At 36.4% G+C, this 20,168-nt stretch overlaps 1 protein-coding gene and 1 long non-coding RNA gene across 3 annotated transcripts in view; one reads left to right on the forward strand and one right to left on the reverse strand.

The window, feature by feature from the left end:
* Positions 1-20,168, reverse strand: part of LOC115211980 (zinc finger and BTB domain-containing protein 4-like) — a 319,288-nt gene that overhangs the window by 294,587 nt on the left and 4,533 nt on the right. The gene's annotated exons all lie outside the window — the stretch shown is intronic.
* LOC118763398 lies at positions 1,728-10,479 on the forward strand. The gene is made up of 2 exons (XR_004999148.1): positions 1,728-1,991; positions 10,059-10,479. It is a non-coding gene; the product is annotated as an uncharacterized LOC118763398 (long non-coding RNA).

Consider the following 20,168-nt stretch of genomic DNA (forward strand, 5'->3'; position numbering starts at 1 on the left):
CTTCAAGTAATCGATCAAACACTCTTACGATACATTTAGTTTATTTTGCAACAGACAAAATCCCAATGAAAAACTGCTTCGCGGCTGCTGGATCGTACCAGATGTTTATATTCACGTCAATGAATTTTAAAGTTTTTACAGTTCCGAATAAATGCTAACACTCCACTCCACCAATTATTCTAAATATTCCATTATGTTATTTGGTATTTAAATCAAGCTGCATTTATCTGCGTCTGTATATTCCTCTGTCTATGCGCCTGTATACACGCTTGCTTTTCTGCATGTACGTGTGTGTGTGCACGACTACACATATATCGCCATTTTTGTTTGTTCCTCGGTATGTGCATGCACGTATTATGTGTGTGTGTGTGTATCTGCGTGTGTGTGTGTGTGTGTGTGTGTGTGTGTGTGTGTGTGTGTGTGTGTGTGTGTGTGTGCTTCTATTTATGCACTGTACTCATGTTAAATGCATTTTATTTTTCTTTAAAAAATATTTTGAAACCTAGCAACACCAAGAGAAACAACGCTTCCTTATGAATGGCCGCCATAGCATCTCCGTCGGAATCAGGCACCGTAAATAAAGAAATCAATCAGATGTTCTTATATTCCGATTTTGGGGGTAATTTAACTATTTCTGTTATAGAAGGGATTTCGATTATTTTGACTATGAATGGGAACTTATAATCAAAACTTACAATCTATACATACCGCTGTATTAAGGCTGTGAACCGGCAGAGTAGTGAGCACGCAAGGCATAACGTTTAACGGTATTTCGTCCGTCTTTACATTCTGAGTTCAAATTACGCCGAAGTCCACTTTGCTTCTCATTTTTTCGGGGTCGATAAAATAAGTACAAGTTGAGTACTGTTGTCAACTTACCCCTCTCCACCCAAAACTGTTGGCCTTGTACCAAAATTTGATAACCTATTATATATATATATATTATACATATATATGTATGTATGTATGTATATATATAGGAGGTGTATCAATTTATTTTATATTCTAAATGCCAAAATAGAGAACTCAAAACTTACAAATTCCTTTATGTATCTATACATTGAAAGAAAGACCTCAACATGGTAACCTTAACCATCACATCGCAACCAATGGTAAATTTTAATATTCTTACCTGATTCAACGTTTCTTGGATTCATTCATTTATTTAGAACCGTATTTAGAACGTGCAATCAAATTCTAAACTTTAAAAGTATATTCTTTAAAACTATGCTCTTAAAACGAAGATGGCAATTCTGCTCGATTTACATTCCAGAAGCCAGTTACATGTGAACCTGCCTAAAATGTCGAAATGTCTGGGGTGCGATTGGAGTTTGCCTAACCATTAACACCATCTTTAGACCTTATATGATCAAAAGCTTTCTATTTTTCCGTCGGATCGATCCCCATTCGTCATCAGAGATTCGTAGACTGAATGCTCACTCGGAACATTTGCTTCCCCAGAAAAAGTAGTAAATTGAGGGTAGATATATTTGAGGGTAGATAGAGTTCAGGGAAAATATAATTCTGAGTAAATATAGTTACCTAGCACTAAAAAGGGATTAGTATTCCAGGAAATTCTATCAACAATATTCTCTAAGGGCAGCCGGAAGCTAACAACTTAAAGGTATCCATTCCCTAATCAAAGACTTATAGTGAAAGAAATTACGCATTTCATAATTCAATGACGTCATAAGAAACAAGCAACTACATGTCAAAGAAGCCATGAATGGATGGAGTCGTCGTCTGATGTCTGCTTTACATTTTCGTTTATGACATCATTGGACTTCAAGTAATAAAACTCCTAATAAAAGAATCTGTGATCATATCTCTTCCTGCATTTATTCTGACTTATTTACATGTAAAATCTTTAATTATTTATTCAGACAGTCGAACAAACCTCACAGAATAACGATACTTTAAACGAGATTCGCTGTCTTCCTGTTCGAAAACATTAGAATATATTCACAAGATTTTTGAGACTTCTTAAGGAGGTGGGTGCCTGGATGCTTCCGCAACCAACCTTTATTATTAGCAAGCATTTCAACCCACCTTGAACATATAAACTTGTTCGTGGCTGTTTTTCATTTGTTGTCGCTTAATCTTTTTTAATAGGTTTCATCTCAAGATGTCAGGTGAATAAGTAATGTTTGTTTGTCACAGACATGTTTGCCTCTTCTAGATTATCCACTGCTTTTTTTTTTTTGTTTTTGTTCTTACTCTGATGTACTTAAAAATTCATAGCTCCTTGACACCGTCAAGAAAATGCAATTCAACATTGTTTCTTTTCCGTCTGCTCTGTCTTTAGTCGTTAGTGTTACTATTAGAGGTAACACATAACAACAAACTATGGCGTCATGCAGCTTTTCCTCGCAAAACTGTTAACACATGATTCATATTCAGTTGTATGCAAATCCCATTGTCACCTATTCTAAAATACCTTCACGTTTTCTTGGAGCGGAGAATTTCTTACAGCAGCGTATCCGACTGTATTTATTTTCTTTTCGTTAAGAGATTTGATACCACTCCAGGCGAGAATTGTACGTTGGTTGAGACATGCTGGCATTTGAAGTCATTAGGATTTTGAAAGCCAAGTGAAAATAAATGAATGCGCAACCGTGTCTCCCCGCAACGCACGCATTCTTCTCACCTCAGCTGCGTTCCTATAATTGAATTATGCATCGTTATATTAACCGGCTGACGAAACTGGTTGCCGGCTTTACAGTGAAGAAGGCAGCAACGTTTCGAAGGCAGGCCATTTCATGAATATTGTTTTATATACTTTCATGTATATGTGTGTGTGAGTGTGTATATGTGGGCATGTGTGCGTGTATAATTGTATATGTATATGCATGTACATATACAATACATATATATATATATGTGTGTGTGTGTGTGTGTGTGTGTATGTATATATATATATATATATACGTATACGTATATATGCATATCTATCTAGCTAGCTATATATATATACATATATATATATATATGTCTGTGTATGTGTATGTGTGCTTGTGTGTGCGTGCATGTGTGTGTGTGTATTCATATATGGAAAAGTGTGCATTCATATATGGAAATAGCGACAGACAGACAGACAGACCGATAGATAGACCGATAGATAGATAGATAGATAGATAGATAGATAGATAGATAGATAGATAGATAGATAGATAGATAGATAGATAGATAGATAGATAGATAGATAGATAGATAGATAGATAGATAGATAATTGTGCAGATACAGATATGGCTCTACCGTCGATTATTTCAAAAACTGATTGAATTGCATATGTCAACTATTGTGTAAATGCAGAACCAATAAATGGAATAACTAAAGAGAGTGTGGATGGCTGCATGGCTAAACAGCTCTTTTCTATTGTCTTGGAGGGAAACTAGACAAATGGAAAGTCCGCCGGAACCAGATGGATGAATTCTGCTTATATTTCAAAGACCCACCTCCATCACTTTGTATCGCAATGATTAGGCCTAAGAATTGAGTTGAGGATACATGGACATTTAGAATACTCAAACTCTGCACGCTAATCCAATCGGCAAGTTAATTCAATTGATGGAAGAAGTGAAACGATCATCCTCGAAACTGGCGAAAGTCCATTTATTTTATAGTTCTATTATTACAGTATTCAGTCATTCTAAAAGGTTTCGTGATAATGCATTTAGCTTTTCTCTTCAAGATTTTTTTTATTATTGCTGTTGTTGTTGTTGTTGTTATTTAATCCTGGGTCTGTTACCAGTTCCAAATAATAATTGACATAAAGTGCCATTCATTGTCCAAACATAATCAAACATTCCTATTTAGTGCCAAGCCAACCTATGATCAAAGACATTCGACAGATGACTGATGACTATCTTGTCTTTTCTTTAGACATATCGTATCTAGAGCCGCGTTGTTCAGCCTGGCCTAATCTTTTTTAAGGCGCTAAGGTGTGATTAAAGAATGATTTAATCGCTATTTCCAGCAACTCACACAGACGTGCAAAGACGTCACAAACGTTGATCGGGATTTAGATTTCCGTCTTCACATCATAACGCAGAAAACAACCATAGAATCCAAGCAAAACTGGAATCATTGCAGACTGATCTTCTATAATTTATTCTATTAATCTCTTACTTGTTTCAGTCATTAGACTGCGGCGATGCTGGGGCAACACCTTGAATTTATAGTCGAATGAATCGACCTCAGTAATTCTTTTTAAGCATGGTACTTATTTTTATCAGTCTGTTTTGTCGAAACGTTAAGGTACGGAGACGTAACCACACCGACACCGGTTGTCAAGCAGTGGTGTGGGACAGGTACACACACACACTCACATATATATACATATATATATATGGATGTATGAATGTTTGTGTATGTATATATATATATATATATATATATATATCACGTGATCACGTGACCGACCAGGCTATCAGATGTTGCTACACATCGTTGGTCACAATGTGCTTCGCATTGTCTTAGCCTTCAAATGACGCCACCCCGCTGGCTAAGCGAGCAGGCCAAAAGAAGAAAGAGTGAGAGAAAGTTGTGGCGAAAGAATACAGCAGGGATTGCCACCCACCCCCTGCCAGAGCCTCGTGGAGCATTAGGTGTTTTCGTTCAATAAACACTCACAACGATAATCACTGGGAATCTAAACCGCGATCCTATGTATGTATGTATGTATGTATGTATGTGTGTATGCGTGTATGTATGTGTGTGTGTGTATGTATAGGACGATCTCCTTTCAGTTTCCGTATACCAAATGCACTTTCGAGTTTTTAGTAGGCCCGTGGCTATAGTAGAAAACACTTGCCCAAGGCACCACGAGGTGGGACTGAACCCGAGACCATGTGGTAGGGAAGCAAATATCTCTGCACGGAACCCTGCCTACGCCTAGAAAGACGTACTAAGAATAATAACATTCGTGTATTGTTAGTAATGAAAGGTTTGTTGTGTTGTTTGAGCCAAGCCTTGACGCCATCAAACCTATTTTTGTTTTCTGTGAAGATGGCTGCGAGTTGGAATGAGAAAACATACTTCACCTCTCGACATACAAACTTACGTTTGTTTACAAATCTCTGACAATTTTCTCCCAACAATCAGGTGTTGGTTTGTACCAAATAAGTAGACTTATAGATTAATTAATAATTTATATCTTAATGGATGTTCAAGGATTTCTTGTCCATTGAAATATTTTCCTGTAAGGTTAAATATTTATAGGAAAAAAAAAACTGGAGGTATGTTTATAAAAGGTTAATTTCAGGGAAGGACAATAATCAAATTGATCGCATTTAATACTTAGCACTCTCCATATTGACACCAGACAGACACGACGCGTAGTTGACCTGGGTAGATTTCAAAGTTGAACGTATAAGGGTGATACGGAAATAAACGATAGAGCTGATTCTGCACAATCTGTTACTCCACTACTCTTGGACTATTGATTATATTCGTACGATAACTGAAGAGAACTGAAGAAGCGGTAGTAAAGAATATAGGATTCTGGATGGTCGCTAGAAACCATTCGGCTTCACTCCTGCTGTGAATACGATTGAACAGGTTGATCCTGTATCAAAATATGAAATCAATACCATAGATGTTTCATACTGAAATCTATTGTTGTATGACGATTGTCTGCTTGCTAATGTGTATATAGAGTATACAGAACGATGTGTGTATGCAAGGATATAGAGAACGAGCAACATAGTCACCTATTTATGCACAAACATATAATCACACACAGATTTATGCCTTGTTCTCTCTTTCCTTTCTGCACACAGGCAAACACGCACATGCATACCTATACATACACGCATATATATATGCAAAGAGGAGCAGAGAGAGGGAGAGAGAGAGAGAGAGAGAGAGAGAGAGAGAGATGATAGATAGATAGATAGATAGATAGATAGATAGATAGATAGATAGATAGATAGATAGATAGATAGATAGATAGATAGATAGATAGATAGATAGATAGAGTTATGAGTGTATATATATAGTAACTGGAGGAAATACTACCATAGCATAGCTTGAAATGTATGTCAAACCATACGTACACAGCTGAAGCCATATATCGATAGAATCTGTTTCGTGGCAAAACACCTGAGTCTTTTCTGTCTTATCAAAGCTTTTATCATGATTGAAACAAAAACGTGTCTGCAAGTAATTCTTAATGGACGATGTCAGACATGTTGCTTATTCTCCTTCCTTTGCTTCCGATGCCATATATCGATACAAAAATATAACTTTATGCCAACATTTTCGTACATATGTGTATATAATTGTATATATGCCGTCAGCTACTCTCTTGTTATCACCCAACTGCCATGTCTTCTTACAGTGCCCAGCATTCAATGGTAGCCTCTCTCCGCCAGCAGTTAGCAAGTGTCAATATTCGCCTGTTTCGACATTCACTAATTTCAGTCAGTCCCAAAAAAAGACTGTTATATCGTGCCCGAAAAGTGGAAAAGCAAAATCGGTCGTGGCGAGATCTGAACCCAGAATAAAGAAGTGCATCACTAAATACAGCAATGCACTTCATACATCTTTCTACCGATTCTGCCATCCGCCGCCCTTGGTGCGATCGGGGAATGGCAGAATCGGTAGAATTCCATTTAATGAAATGCAGCAATTTTCTTGTGAGAAATTAAGACACTTAAATGGCATCGCTATTTAAGCACTAAAGAGGGAGCGGACAAGTTAGGAAGGTTTCTTATCCCTTTAACGCTTTACTATTTGTCTATCAAAAACTTTGCATCTCTTTCGGTTTCGATTTCTGTCCAGTGCACTTTGGAATGGAAATTAAACCAGTTTTTAAGAGAACTTCTATTTGCATGTAGAAAATACAAAGAACATGCTGATGCTTTAAGAAGTGCTTTGTGTTCTTCCAATATTCGTGGAGAGTGGGTTCGGGAGTGGCGGAGGAGGAGGTGACTGCCTGCTTTGAAAATTCTCTTTCAAACCCTTCATGTACGGTTTGTGCAAACACGTTGGGCAAATATTTACTAAGTTAGACTTATATTGACCGATGTCTTGAAAATAGTATTTTGTGGAGAAAGCGGAATGAAATTTAGTAAACAAAAGTTTGTGAGTAACACTGTGTATGTTGCGGTGGTGGTGGTGGTGGTGGTGGTGGTGGTGGTGGTGGTGGTGTGGCCTGTGTGTGACCATACGATGTAAACACCGACGCGGAAAGCAACACACACACACTTTCATATAGAAATGCCGTTCATGGTATTTGTTCCGCTTGAGTTACACTGACAATCCTTCAGAAGTGCAGCGAACTTATGGCCATTGGGTGGCTGAGTGGCTGGGTGGCTGGGAGTATCTGCAACCAAACCTAATGCTATTATTATTCACCAAATACTATATAAAGTATATATTAATAAAGACATTTTGCTTGAAATAGAACTTCACACAGATATTATTGACATTTTAACATCAAACCCAAAAATATAAAAATAAAAAATTAGATCAACTAAAAGATACATACGTAATTTCAGAATATTTGAATAAAAACATCTTTTAAAAATATTAGCTTATTATATTTTCCCTTTATCCAAAATAATAATTATATTTCTTCTTCAAAGAGAACTTTGAAACACAGGAAATTTCTGATACACGTTGTCAATATTGACAGAGAATTTGACTCAGCAGCAGAAAGAATTGATAAAGTATAAAAGATTTCTGCCTCTCAGACTTAATGAGACACAATAAGTCGATAACTTCCACAGGCTGGAATCGTTAAACCACTTTACAGAAGCTTAAACAAATCACTTGATATTAAATAGGGCGGTTTATTCCCTTTCTCAGACTTCATTATAAAACGGTACAGATAGGATTTCTAAAAAGGTGATTCATCTTGGAGGACATTTTGTTTGTCTCGGTTATTGCTAAATGATTGATTATAAGCAGTTGTTACAAAGACCTCTACCATCTATGCTTATATTTGTATTTATTATACAATAATACGATAATAATAATAATGATGACGATAATAATAATAATGATAATAATAATAATGATAATAATAATAATAATAATATAATAATAATAATAATAATAATAATAATAATAATAATAATAATAATGATAATAATAATAATAATAATAATAATAATAATAATAATAATAATAATAATAATAATAATGATAATGATAATAATGATAATAATAATAATAATAATAATGGTGATGATGATGATGATGATGATGATGATAATAATAATAACAATAATTAGAATAATAATAATCATACAAAAACTAAGCTAGTATAAAGATTTTGAAATAGAAATTAGCAAAATGTGGAACCTGAAAACTAAAATAATACCTGTTGCTATAGGTGCCCTAGGAATGATAGCAAAAGGGGCTGATTGCTACCTACCTCAGATACCAGGAAACCCCCAAAATTGCAGAAAATCAAAAGATAGTGCTCATGGAAACTACTCATATCCTACGCAAAATACTTTCTATGTAATCTCAAGTTTTAAAACAAGCATAATTTTTTTATGGTTTCTTGAACATTCTCTAGAACAACACTATGTACAAAACCAAATATATGGCACCCTAGGCATAACACCAACATGAACTTCCAACTTGCTGTCTCTTGAGGTCTCTGGGTGAGACTTGGAGCCAACTTGTGCAAAAGCAAAGCAAAAGTCAAACATAAAAGAATAATAATAATAATAATAATAATAATAATAATAATAATAATAATAATAATAATAAGAAGAAGAAGAAGAAGAAGAAGAAGAAGAAGAAGAAGAAGAAGAAGAAGAAGAAGAAGAAGAAGAAGAAGAAGAAGAAGAAGAAGAAGAAGAAGGAGGAGGAGGAGAACGGATCATAGATATAGCATGTCCAGCTGACAGCAAGGTATGCGATAAGGAAGAAAGAAAAGTCGATAGATATAACAGGTTAGCTTGGGAGGTTAAGCAGTTGTGGTTGATGAAAAAGGTAGCAGTAGTACCAATAATGGTCGGATCCCTGGGAACAGTGAGCAAAAATCTCGAGAGGCACATACAACAAACAGGGGCTGCAATAAGGGTGGAACACTTGTAGAAAACAGCACTGCTCGAAACCACTCGAACACTCCGGATGGTGCTCGAAAAATGAGGAGTGTTACCTTCGTTCACTGGTAGTGAACAGCTGACACTGTAGTACATCTCCAATGTTAGAAGCTGTGCAAAGGTAATAATAATAATAATATAATAATAATAATAATAATAATAATAATAAAATAATAATAATAATAATATTAGTAATAATAATAATAATAATAATAAAACAATGCTAGTATTTTGTCTTAATCAATTGACTAAATCTAAAGAAAATTTGCTCCGCGGCATTTTTGTTTATCGTTGTCCTCTCAGTGACGCTTCTCTTAAACGTTCGACTTTATTTTAGAACCTTGTAAATAAGAGAGAATAATAGAGAGCACGGGGAGTCGAGTCATGAACCAAGGGATTCAAGAGTTCGTGTCATTTGAGTGGAAATACATTGTTTGGGTGACCAGACGACAGAGCCTTCCAAAAGCAGATGACAACATTCGCCGTGAAACGATAGGACAGGATAAGAACAATAGAATGCAGTTAGCAGCGGCAACATTATAAAAAAAAAACCTCGGATGTCTTGTTAGATTACAATACAGAAGCGAAATTCTTGTATGAGACACACCAAGATGAATTGTGGCGCTGAAAATGTAAGAAGTACTCAGTTAAAAGCTATACAGCTTCTAACTGATTGCTTCTTCTGTATAGAAAACAGACCTTCACAGGAATGATTGGTACATTCTTATTCACCAAAATATCAGTGATTAAAGATTAGATAACCAAGAATCACCTGTAAGATCTTGTATTCGAAGTTTTCATCAATATATCATAGAAATTTCCAGCAAATATTTGGAAATCATAACTGATGGACAAATATGTGTTTATTAAAATATATACGATATTCTTGCGAAAATTTTATTACATAGAAACATTTTAATTTTAATTTTGCTTGAGTTTTTGAATAAAATAATGACAGAAATCTATTCACTAAACAATTTATTTACAAACAGTTAAAATGGCTTCGAAACATCTGATAGAATGGTATATAATAATGAGAATTGAAAGACGTGTAGTTTGATGAAATCTTCAAATCAATTGAAAGTGAAGCTTTAAAGTTGGCCATCAAACAGAAAAGAGAAATTAAATATGAATCGAGATCAAAAGAAAATATGAGGAAGAGCTATAAATTAAAGAATTACCGATTGAGTAATTTAAGATAGTTAAGAACTAAGTGTAAGAAATGAAAGAGAACAGTTTGTTCATCTTCCTGGCTGTCATCTCTATTTATAGTATTAATTCAATGAGTTGTGTACATCGTCTGGGATGGCGTTAATATTATCTCTCAGTAAGAAATGCCTGTGGAAAGAATAGTCACCCACCTGAAATTAAAGAAACATTCTCTTCACAAGACGAATAAATCAACAAACATTATCAGATTATTTTTATTTTTCTTTTGACATTTTATTGTATAATTTACCCAAACCAACAAGATAGCTGCTACATCGTCCCTCAAATTCATTGAAATATCAGCGTAATCTCCTTTAAATCCCACTCTGTCGTTTTAAAAATAAGATTGTATCTATTACAACAGTGGATTCACAGTCTCTTGAAAGAAACATAGATGGGGAGATAATAGCGAGAGACATTTTAATTATAGGTTTGTTCAATCAAGACCGACGGAGCTTGGGGCTAACCAACAACAATTAATTTCCAAATACAGACACAAGATGGCAGAGTTTGTGTAGGAGATGACTGAATCGGCTCCAGAAATGGACAGTAATTTTATCGACCTTGGAAGAATGAATGATAAATTCGTTCACAAACATGATGGTCATTCAATTCCGAAACTAGACACGTGACTAAGCCCCGCAATAAACACTGTCCGACTTTATAGTGATTCTCACTATCGACCGCCATATGTGACGATGAGAAAGCTTCATTTTCCCAGAGACTCTAAAGAAAAGCACTCGATATAAAGCAAGTTTTGATTAACGGAAACTATTATTTATTTATGTAAACACAATCAACATTCTATGGCTTGCGTTTTTCAGTTTTGTTCTAATCATTTGGGTAACGTTCCACGAATGTATAAAGTTATATGAATAACTTTAAAGATCGAAGGAATAAATGATACTTAAAGCAATTCCATTGCACTGAAAACAATAACGGAAAGAGAAACGATGTTATTTACGCCCCCCTCCACACACACACACATATATATATATATATATATACGTCAAAGAGGTGGACTGGCATGGTCTTTGTGGTGTGGAGTGGAACACCTAATAGTATATGTCCGGCTTCTGAGTTAGTGCCAGTTCAGATACCAAGCTCCTTCACCCACCCCCCGTAGGTTGTCTTTCACTTATTGCCCTCCTGGTTTGGTGAAAACTTTCAAGGGGTCGTTGAAGAAAAGTGGGGCGATGATGGGGGTAGCGATTCATGTAAAAACAACAAAATAACGGGTTCATTGGGTTAAGTTTCATTTGTGAAATACATTTGCTTTGAATTTGTTTCAGAAAGAGGTTTATGTTTGTGAGGGTTAGTTGGGGCAGGGGCGCTAGGAATGTGGTCCGGGTGTCAAGGGGGCAGCAGCCCGAAAAAGTTTGGGAAATACTGTTTTAGATAAACATCGGTAGCGCGAAGAAGGAGAAAAGCCTGCAGGCATCAGCACCTGCCAGGCTTCCTCAAACCATTTTGGACTGACCTTCATTCACATGTATAGATACATTTATGGTCGGCAATGACTGGTACAGACTCTATGGAAGTCGAGAAAGGGGTCGATTAGATCCATTAACCCCTAATGGCCTCTCATTTGTTTTACGTCAACCTGGGAAACATTGCATTGCTGCTACTATCTATTATCGTTATTACTTCTAGTAGTAGTAGTAGTAGTAGTAGTAGTAGTAGTAGTAGTAGTGGTGGTGGTGGTGGTGGTGGTGGTGGTGGTGGTGGTAGTAGCAGTAGTAGTAGTAGTGGTGGTGGTGGTGATGGCAGTAGTAGTAGTAGTAGTGGTGGTAGTAGTGGTGCTGGTAGCAGTAGTAGTAGTAGTTGTAGTAGTGGTGGTGGTGGTAGTAGTAGTAGTAGTATTGGTGTTGGTGGTGGTAGTAGTAGTAGTAGTAGTAGTAGTAGTGGTGGTGGTGGTGGTGGTAGCAGTAGTAGTAGTTGTTGTTGTAGTAGTAGCGGTGGTGTTGATGGTGATGATGATGGTGGTGGTAGTAGTAGCAGCAGCTGTTGTTTTTGTTTTTGTTGTTGTTTTAACAGTAGTGGCAGCAGTACTTGTGGTAGCAAGTCCAGAGTGTAGTTCGGTTCGTTTTACAACATTTTACAACGTCATACAAATCCCATTATTGTTTCTACACAAACTTTTAAGGTTTTCTGATTATGTGGATAAAATCAATATTTCTGAAACGAAGCAGATCGATACCGCTTCCTCTTTTAAATGGAAAACAATGTCTCCGTGTATATATACAGCTCTGCTCAGTACATAAGTAAAGCAATCGTTAATATAACATTAAAAAAGAGCGCAGAGTAACAGATTCAATCGGGGGAAAAAACGAATTAAACTCCTTCCGGTTGTTTTTTTTTTCTGGCCTCCCTTTAGAGTCTGGTTTCAAAACTGGCCGGATATAACTTTGTTTTTCGTCCACTTAAGGGAACACGTAGCTTTGTTCTCACTGCGAGCCACCTTGAGCAAGTGTTTCTTGTCACGGTTTCCGTTTTCGCCTGAGGAATTTTGTAGATATGTGATAAGGTTTCGCTGTTGCACGTTTGTCAGTGAAAAATGTAAAACACCAGCGAGAAAATGAGAGAAAACAAAAACTAAAAAAAGAAAATAAATAAATAAACAAGAATACAATTTCATGTAAGCGAAATCCCTTCCTTTGTTTGTACTGCCTCAGGTTACGGACACTCCCTTTCTCTGCTACGCCAGAATTGCTGTGAAGCAATAAACGATCCGTTGGAAGCATTAACTATTAAACTACCGTTTACCCTTGGCGATATGTATTGAATATATATGCTCAATACACACACACACACACACACACACACACACACACACACACGTATGTATGTACCGTATTTTAACGTGTGTAAGGAAACCATTTTTGTCAAAAATTAGGTTAAAAATATGGGGTGGTAAGTAGCTTGCTTACCAAAGCCATGTGAGTGGATCTGGTAGACGGAAACTGAAAGAAGCCCGTCGTATATATGTATGTACATAGTATATTTATATGTGTGTGTATATGTTGTGTATCTGTGTTTGTCCCCCCAACATCGCTTGACAATCGATACTGGTGTGTTTAGGTCCACGTAACTTACCGGTCTGGCAAAAGAGACCGATCGAATAAGTACATAGCTTGCAAAGAATAAGTCCTGGGGTAGATTTCATTCGACTAAAGGAAGTGCTCCAGCATGGCCGCTGTCAAATGACTGAAACAAGTAAAAAAAATACATGGATACTATTATAATCCCTTACAAATCATTTTTCCAAATTTTAAGTCCCCAAATTTAGAAGGTTCTTTTACGTGAAGGGCCCTTATACACGTTAAAATACGGTACATATATATATAGATATATATATATATATATATATATATATATATATATATATATACACACATTCACATAATGTATATATATATATATATATATATATATATAATATATATATAATATCTATACACCACATTCACATAAGTGTATATATATAATATAATATATATATATCTATATATATATATATATATATATATATATATATATATATATATATATATACAGTATTATACATACATACACACACACGTCTTTGTATTTTCATAGTTTCTCCATTTTTTTAGAGAAACATTGTCATCTGCTGGTATTGATACATCAATTAGAAAGCATTTTTTTTCTTCCTGATCTCTGACAACTATATCTGGCCAATTGGCCTTAATTTCTCTATCTGTGTGTATTGGCATATGCCATAGTATGGTTGCTTTCTCATTTCATGTGACCATCATCATCATTATTATTATTATTAGTATTATTATTATTATTATTGATATGATCGTTGTTAACAGCGATGCTACTGCTGTTGTGCTATTGTTTACTCTCAGATCGACTCGGATCGAATGGATAGAATGATAGAACCATTCAAATAGTCACCGAACCATCCTTTCGTCTTGGCGATGTTGAAGATTTTGCGATATCAAAGATTGTTCAATTTGGCCCCTTCTTGCTTTAAGATGGTGAAGATTGATTAGGGAGAATATTTTGGCTACTCGTCCCACCATGTAAGAGTCCTCTTTTGCTATATTTCAGATGACCCCTGATCTCCAGGCCACCGACCAGTACCAGATCATAGATCATTTGATACCAGGCCGCAAAGAAACGATAATTTCTTTTTATTTATATTTTTTTCTGGCCTATCGCAATTTTTTTTTTACTTTATATATGTATTACATTTTTTATAATTTATCTTTTTACTTTCAGTCATTGGACTATGGCCATGCTACAGCACTGCATTAAACGGTTTAGTCTTAAGAACCAACGATCCCAGTATTTAGTTTATTTTTATTTGCACCCCGTACTTATTTTGTTGGTTTCTTATGCTGAACCGCTAAGTTGTTGGGACGTAAACAAACCAGCACCGGTTACCACGCATTATTGGGGACAAGCACCACAAACAAATGAATATATATATATTATATATATATATATATATATATATATATATTATAGATAGATACATTTCTTTATTAGCCACTCAGGGCCGAACACAGAGGGGAGAAAATACAATGTAGAGCTTTTCTTTTCGGAAAATAAAGGAGAAAATGAAATTCCGATCAAAAGAGATCGTGTATCACAAATCAACAGATAGAGAAATAGACAGATATGTTTCTTTATTAGCCACACAGGGCTGCACACAGATAGAACAAATTACAAGGTAGAGCTTTTCTTTTGAAGGTTTAAAAAAAAATTAAAAATTAAAAAAAAATTAAAAATTAAAAAAAATATAAAAAATAAGAAAAAAATAAATAAAATAAAAAATAAAAAAAAGGGGGGGTCGATCAAAAGGGATCGTAAAGGAGAGAAAGAGGACAAAAAAAAGGGGGGTTAAAAAAAGGGGAGAGGAAAAAAATTGATCAATAGGGATCGTTATCACAGAAATGTCAATATGAGTGTAAAGGGGGGGGGACAGGTGAGGTTTACCCGTGGAAAGAAAAGCCTACGGAAAAGACCACGGTAACCTCGGTCAATGAAGTCATGTTATATTTCTTTTTTTTTTTTTTTTTTTGCAAATAAGCAACTCTCTGTATTAATTTTTTACGGTTCATAGAATCATAGTCAAGGTGGCTTCGTCATTCATACGTGCCATCCTTGCTACATTCACCCATCTTTTTAAAACATTCACTAGACAAAACTTGCCTCTCTACTCTCACTTTTTTCTTCAAGTGATACTTGAAGAAGTTGATGAGAGATTGACAGGAGAGGAAAGGTTTGCTCTCTAATCCTTTCAGACGCGTCCACCAGATACATTCTTTCGCCATAGCCACAAGTATGATAAAAATAGCTCTTCCTTCCCGTTTGAAGGAAGGAGGCGTGACGATATAACGATAGACTCGGCTGATAAACCGACACGTCCCACACGTGACAGCAGTCGTCGACATAAGCCCACAGGTGGGAAATTGCTGGACACTGCACGATTGCGTGCAGAGCGGTTTCGTCGCTCTGCCCGCATCTCGGGCAGGTCGGCCCCGTGTTTCTCGAGCCATGCCTATAGAGCTTATCCCGAAAGGGTTAGCGCTTCTCGGTAGCACCGCCAGGCCAGGGATCTTGGAAGTTGTCCATAGGTCCCGGGCCGAAAGTCGTTTGAAACAGGCGGGTCAGGTATTCCTCGTCGACGCCCAGGTTTGCCCCGAGCTCGTCGTCGTACCTCCCCTCCACTAATCCCCTATAGAATGCTTTGGTTGTGTTGAAGTCACTCAAGGTCGACCCGGGACGGCAGAGTTGCTTGAGAGCAACGCGACACTCGCGGTGCCATTCGCCCTTCTAGACAGATAGATAGATAGATAGATAGATAGATAGATAGATAGATAGATAGATAGATAGATAGATAGATAGATAGATAGACAGCAGACAGACAGACAGACAGACAGACAGACAGACATATGCGATGGTCTTCTTTCAGTTTCCGTCTGTCGAATCCACTCAGAAGGCTTTGGTCGGCCTGGGGGCGAGAGTAAGACACATGCCCAAGGTGGCACGCAGTGGAACTGAACTTGGAAACATTGTTGGTGAGCACGGCCACCCCTAGTTCTGCACACAAACACACACACGCACATATGCATATATTTATGCATATAAAAATATATATATACATACATATATGTGTATGTATATATATATATATACATGTATTATAAGATATATATTATATAGATATATATACTTTTTATATATTGATATCATATATATTACTCTTTTATTCTTTTACTTGGCCATGTTAGAGCAACACCTTTAGTCGAGCAAATCGACCTCAGGACGTAGACTTTGTAAGCATAGTGCTGATTTCATCGGTCTCTTTTGCCGAACCGTTAGATTACGAGGCCGTAAACACACCGACAACGGTTGTCAAGCGATGGTAGGGGGACAAACAGACACACAAACACGTGCACATATATATATGTGTGTGTGTGCGTGCGTGTGTGTGTGTGTGTGGTGTGTGTGTGTGTGTGTGTGTGTGTGTGTGTGTGTGTGCATGTATATATATATGCAATGGGCTTCTTTAAGTTCCCATCTACCAAATCCACTCACATGGCTTTGCTTGGCTCGAGGATATAGCAGAAGATAATTGTCCAAGGTTCCACGCAGTGGGACCGAACCCGGAAGCATGTGGCTGGTAAGCAGGCTATATATAATATATTATATTATATTTCATTATATATGTAATATTTAATTTATATATTATGCATACGACCACCATGTCCGCTCGCAGTGCTTAGAAAAATTGTCTTGCCTAAAACGAATCGAATGCGCGAAAATGGTTGGGAAGCGCTGCCTCAGCGAATCTCGTTAAGATAGGAAACAAGGATACATGCTCGCACCTTCGACATTTTAATTGACATCTCCCCTTTATGGAAGCAGAATCGCCTACTTATATAACAAGCAGACCTGATGCAGAGAGCCACCTACAAACAAGGAAATACAAAAATAGACGTTCATAGGAACTCTATACTTATTTAATAAAGAGAGAAGTAATTAAGTGTGTGTGTGTGTGCGTTGTGTGCGTTGTGTGTATGTGTGTGTGTGTGTGTGTGTGTGTGTGTGTGTGTGTTTGAAAGTGTTTTGGTAGCAAGCTATCGATTGCATTCGCCAATACATAGATTCCGTTACTATCCTAACGGACACACAGATACACAGAAACACGAGTGAACGTATAACAAGCCACACATACAACATAAACACAATTTTTCCGACCAAATCAATATGAGGAGTACTAGATACACTTTGGTGGTGCTGAAATTCTGTGGAATCTGTTGCTTGTGTGTGTTTGGAATAATCATGATGAGATGAAAAACTTAGCAGCAAAGGTTGCGGCGTGATGTTCGATATGAGAATCCTTTAGATAAAAGGATGTTTTTAAACCGATTCACTACACACGCGCAACCACACACACACACACACATACACACACACACACAAATTCACACATGCACACACACACATACACGCATGCATGCGTGCACTGTGCTTGCGTGCGTGTGCAAGTGTATGTATATAAATATGTGTGTATGTGTGTGAGAGAGGAAGATTATTGCTATGGATATTAATCTCTGGTAAGCGTTATATAAATAAGTACGTACGCAGCCCATGTAGACATGTTATGGGAGATATATGTGTCATACAGGTTTATATTGCACATGGATATAGACATAATGTATATGTGTGTGTGTGTGTGTGTATGTGTGTGTGTGTAGATATATACATTACATATACAGAGAGAGAGAGAGAGAAAGAGAGAGAGGCACACAGAGAGAATAATACAAATAGAAACAGAGATGGATAGGAGAGAGGGAACGAGGGAGAAAGAAGGAAAGAAGGAAAGAAACAAGGAAAGAAAGAAACAAACAAACAAAGAAAGAAGGAAAGAAGGAAAGAAAGAAAGAAAGAAAGAAGGAAAGAAAGAAAGAAACAAAGAAAGAAGGAAAGAAGGAAAGAAAGAAGGAAAGAAAGAAACAAAGAAAGAAGGAAAGAAGGAAAGAAAGAAGGAAAGAAAGAATGAAACAAAGAAAGAAGGAAAGAAGGAAAGAAAGAAGGAAAGAAATAAAGAAACAAAGAAAGAAGGAAAGAAGGAAAGAAAGAAGAAAGAAAGAAAGAAAGAAAGAAGGAAAGAAAGAAGGAAAGAAAAAAGAAAGAAAGAAAGAAAGCAAGAAAGAAAGAAAGAAAGAAAGAAAGAAAGAAAGAAAGAAAGTGGTAGATAGATGCTCGTACATATGTTCCAATATACTGCTAATTATAGAAATTAATTGAAATTAATTATTACGAGGTTTGTGTTTACAATACATGAATATTTATCAGAGATATATGTATGAGGTGATTGCGAATGTGCTCGTTGTTTCCACGGTGTATTTATGCTTGGATAGACGAGTATTGATATCCAAAGTTGCAATTATCAACACATGAGTGGATAGACCGATAGACAGATAGATATAGACATAAATATAGATATACATATACAGCAATCCCTCGCCATATCGCGGTTCACCTACCGGGGATTATGATTTAAGCTTACGTCGATTCCTCCCTGACTTTGTTTTGCATTTATAATAAAATAAATATATACGAATTATAAAAATAATTGAAGTAAAATATTCCCTACAGTGCTGTTTCTACTTCGCGGATTTTCACTTATCACGGGGGTTAGGGGAACGTAAAACCCGCGATAGTCGAGGGATTACTGTGCACAGATATTTACAAACATAAACATCCATATATTTACATGAAACATATAAACACAAAAACGTACGTATATTAAATACATGTATATTCTTTTACTCTTTCATTTGCTTCAGTGATTTGACTGTGGTCATGCTGGAGCACCGCCCTTAGTCGAAAAATGATGGACCCCAGGACTTATTCTTTGTAAGCCTAGTACTTGTTCAATCGGTGTCTTTTTGCCGAGCCGCTAAGTTACAGGGATGTAAACACACCAGCATCGGTTGTCAAGCAATGTCGGGGAACAAATACAGTCACATACACACATACACACACACATATATATATATATATATATATGCGACGGGCTTCTTTCAGTTTCCGTCTACCAAATCCACTCACAAGGCTTTGGTCCGCCCTAAGTTATAGTAGAAGACACCTGCCCATGGAGCCACGCAGTGGGACTGAACCCGGAACCATGTGGTTGGTAAGCAAGCTTACCACACAGCTACATCGTATGCGGGCGTTCATATATATAATACTATATATATATATATATATATATATATATATATTAAATGCTCGAAACACGGGAGTACAAAAACAGCCAACAACTGATGAAGGGTCGTCCTTTATGTTATTTGCCTTGTTTTCCATTTGTGTCTTTCGTTGTTCGAAAGAATAGTTCATATTCCATGTACTCGTACTTCGTATTTTTTGTGTTGTACATGTTTCATGACGTCCTGTGCCTACATATGTCGGTGTGTGTGTATATATGCATAAACAATAAGCACGTACACATAAACATATATGTATCCGTATATAAATGCTTACATATATACATATATATTTGTGACATACACAAGTTCGTTCTTCCAAAGTGTTCTACAGACGTGACTGTTGTGTGTATGTATACGTGCATGAATACACACACACACACACACACACAAACACACATGCGTATGTTTGTGTGTACACCTGTATAGTCTCTTATGGGAGTATATGTCTGTATACGCATTGATATTTTCGTGTCATACACAAACTTATTCGCGTGTATAAGTTAATATATACCCTGTACGTATATGTAAATAAGAATATATATATATTATATATATTTACATACACACACACACACTCACACACACACATATATATATATATTCACACAATAATACCTATCTGGCAATATCTATCTC

This window comes from Octopus sinensis, linkage group LG5 (genome assembly GCF_006345805.1).
Source record: "Octopus sinensis linkage group LG5, ASM634580v1, whole genome shotgun sequence".
NCBI classification, from domain to species: domain Eukaryota; kingdom Metazoa; phylum Mollusca; class Cephalopoda; order Octopoda; family Octopodidae; genus Octopus; species Octopus sinensis.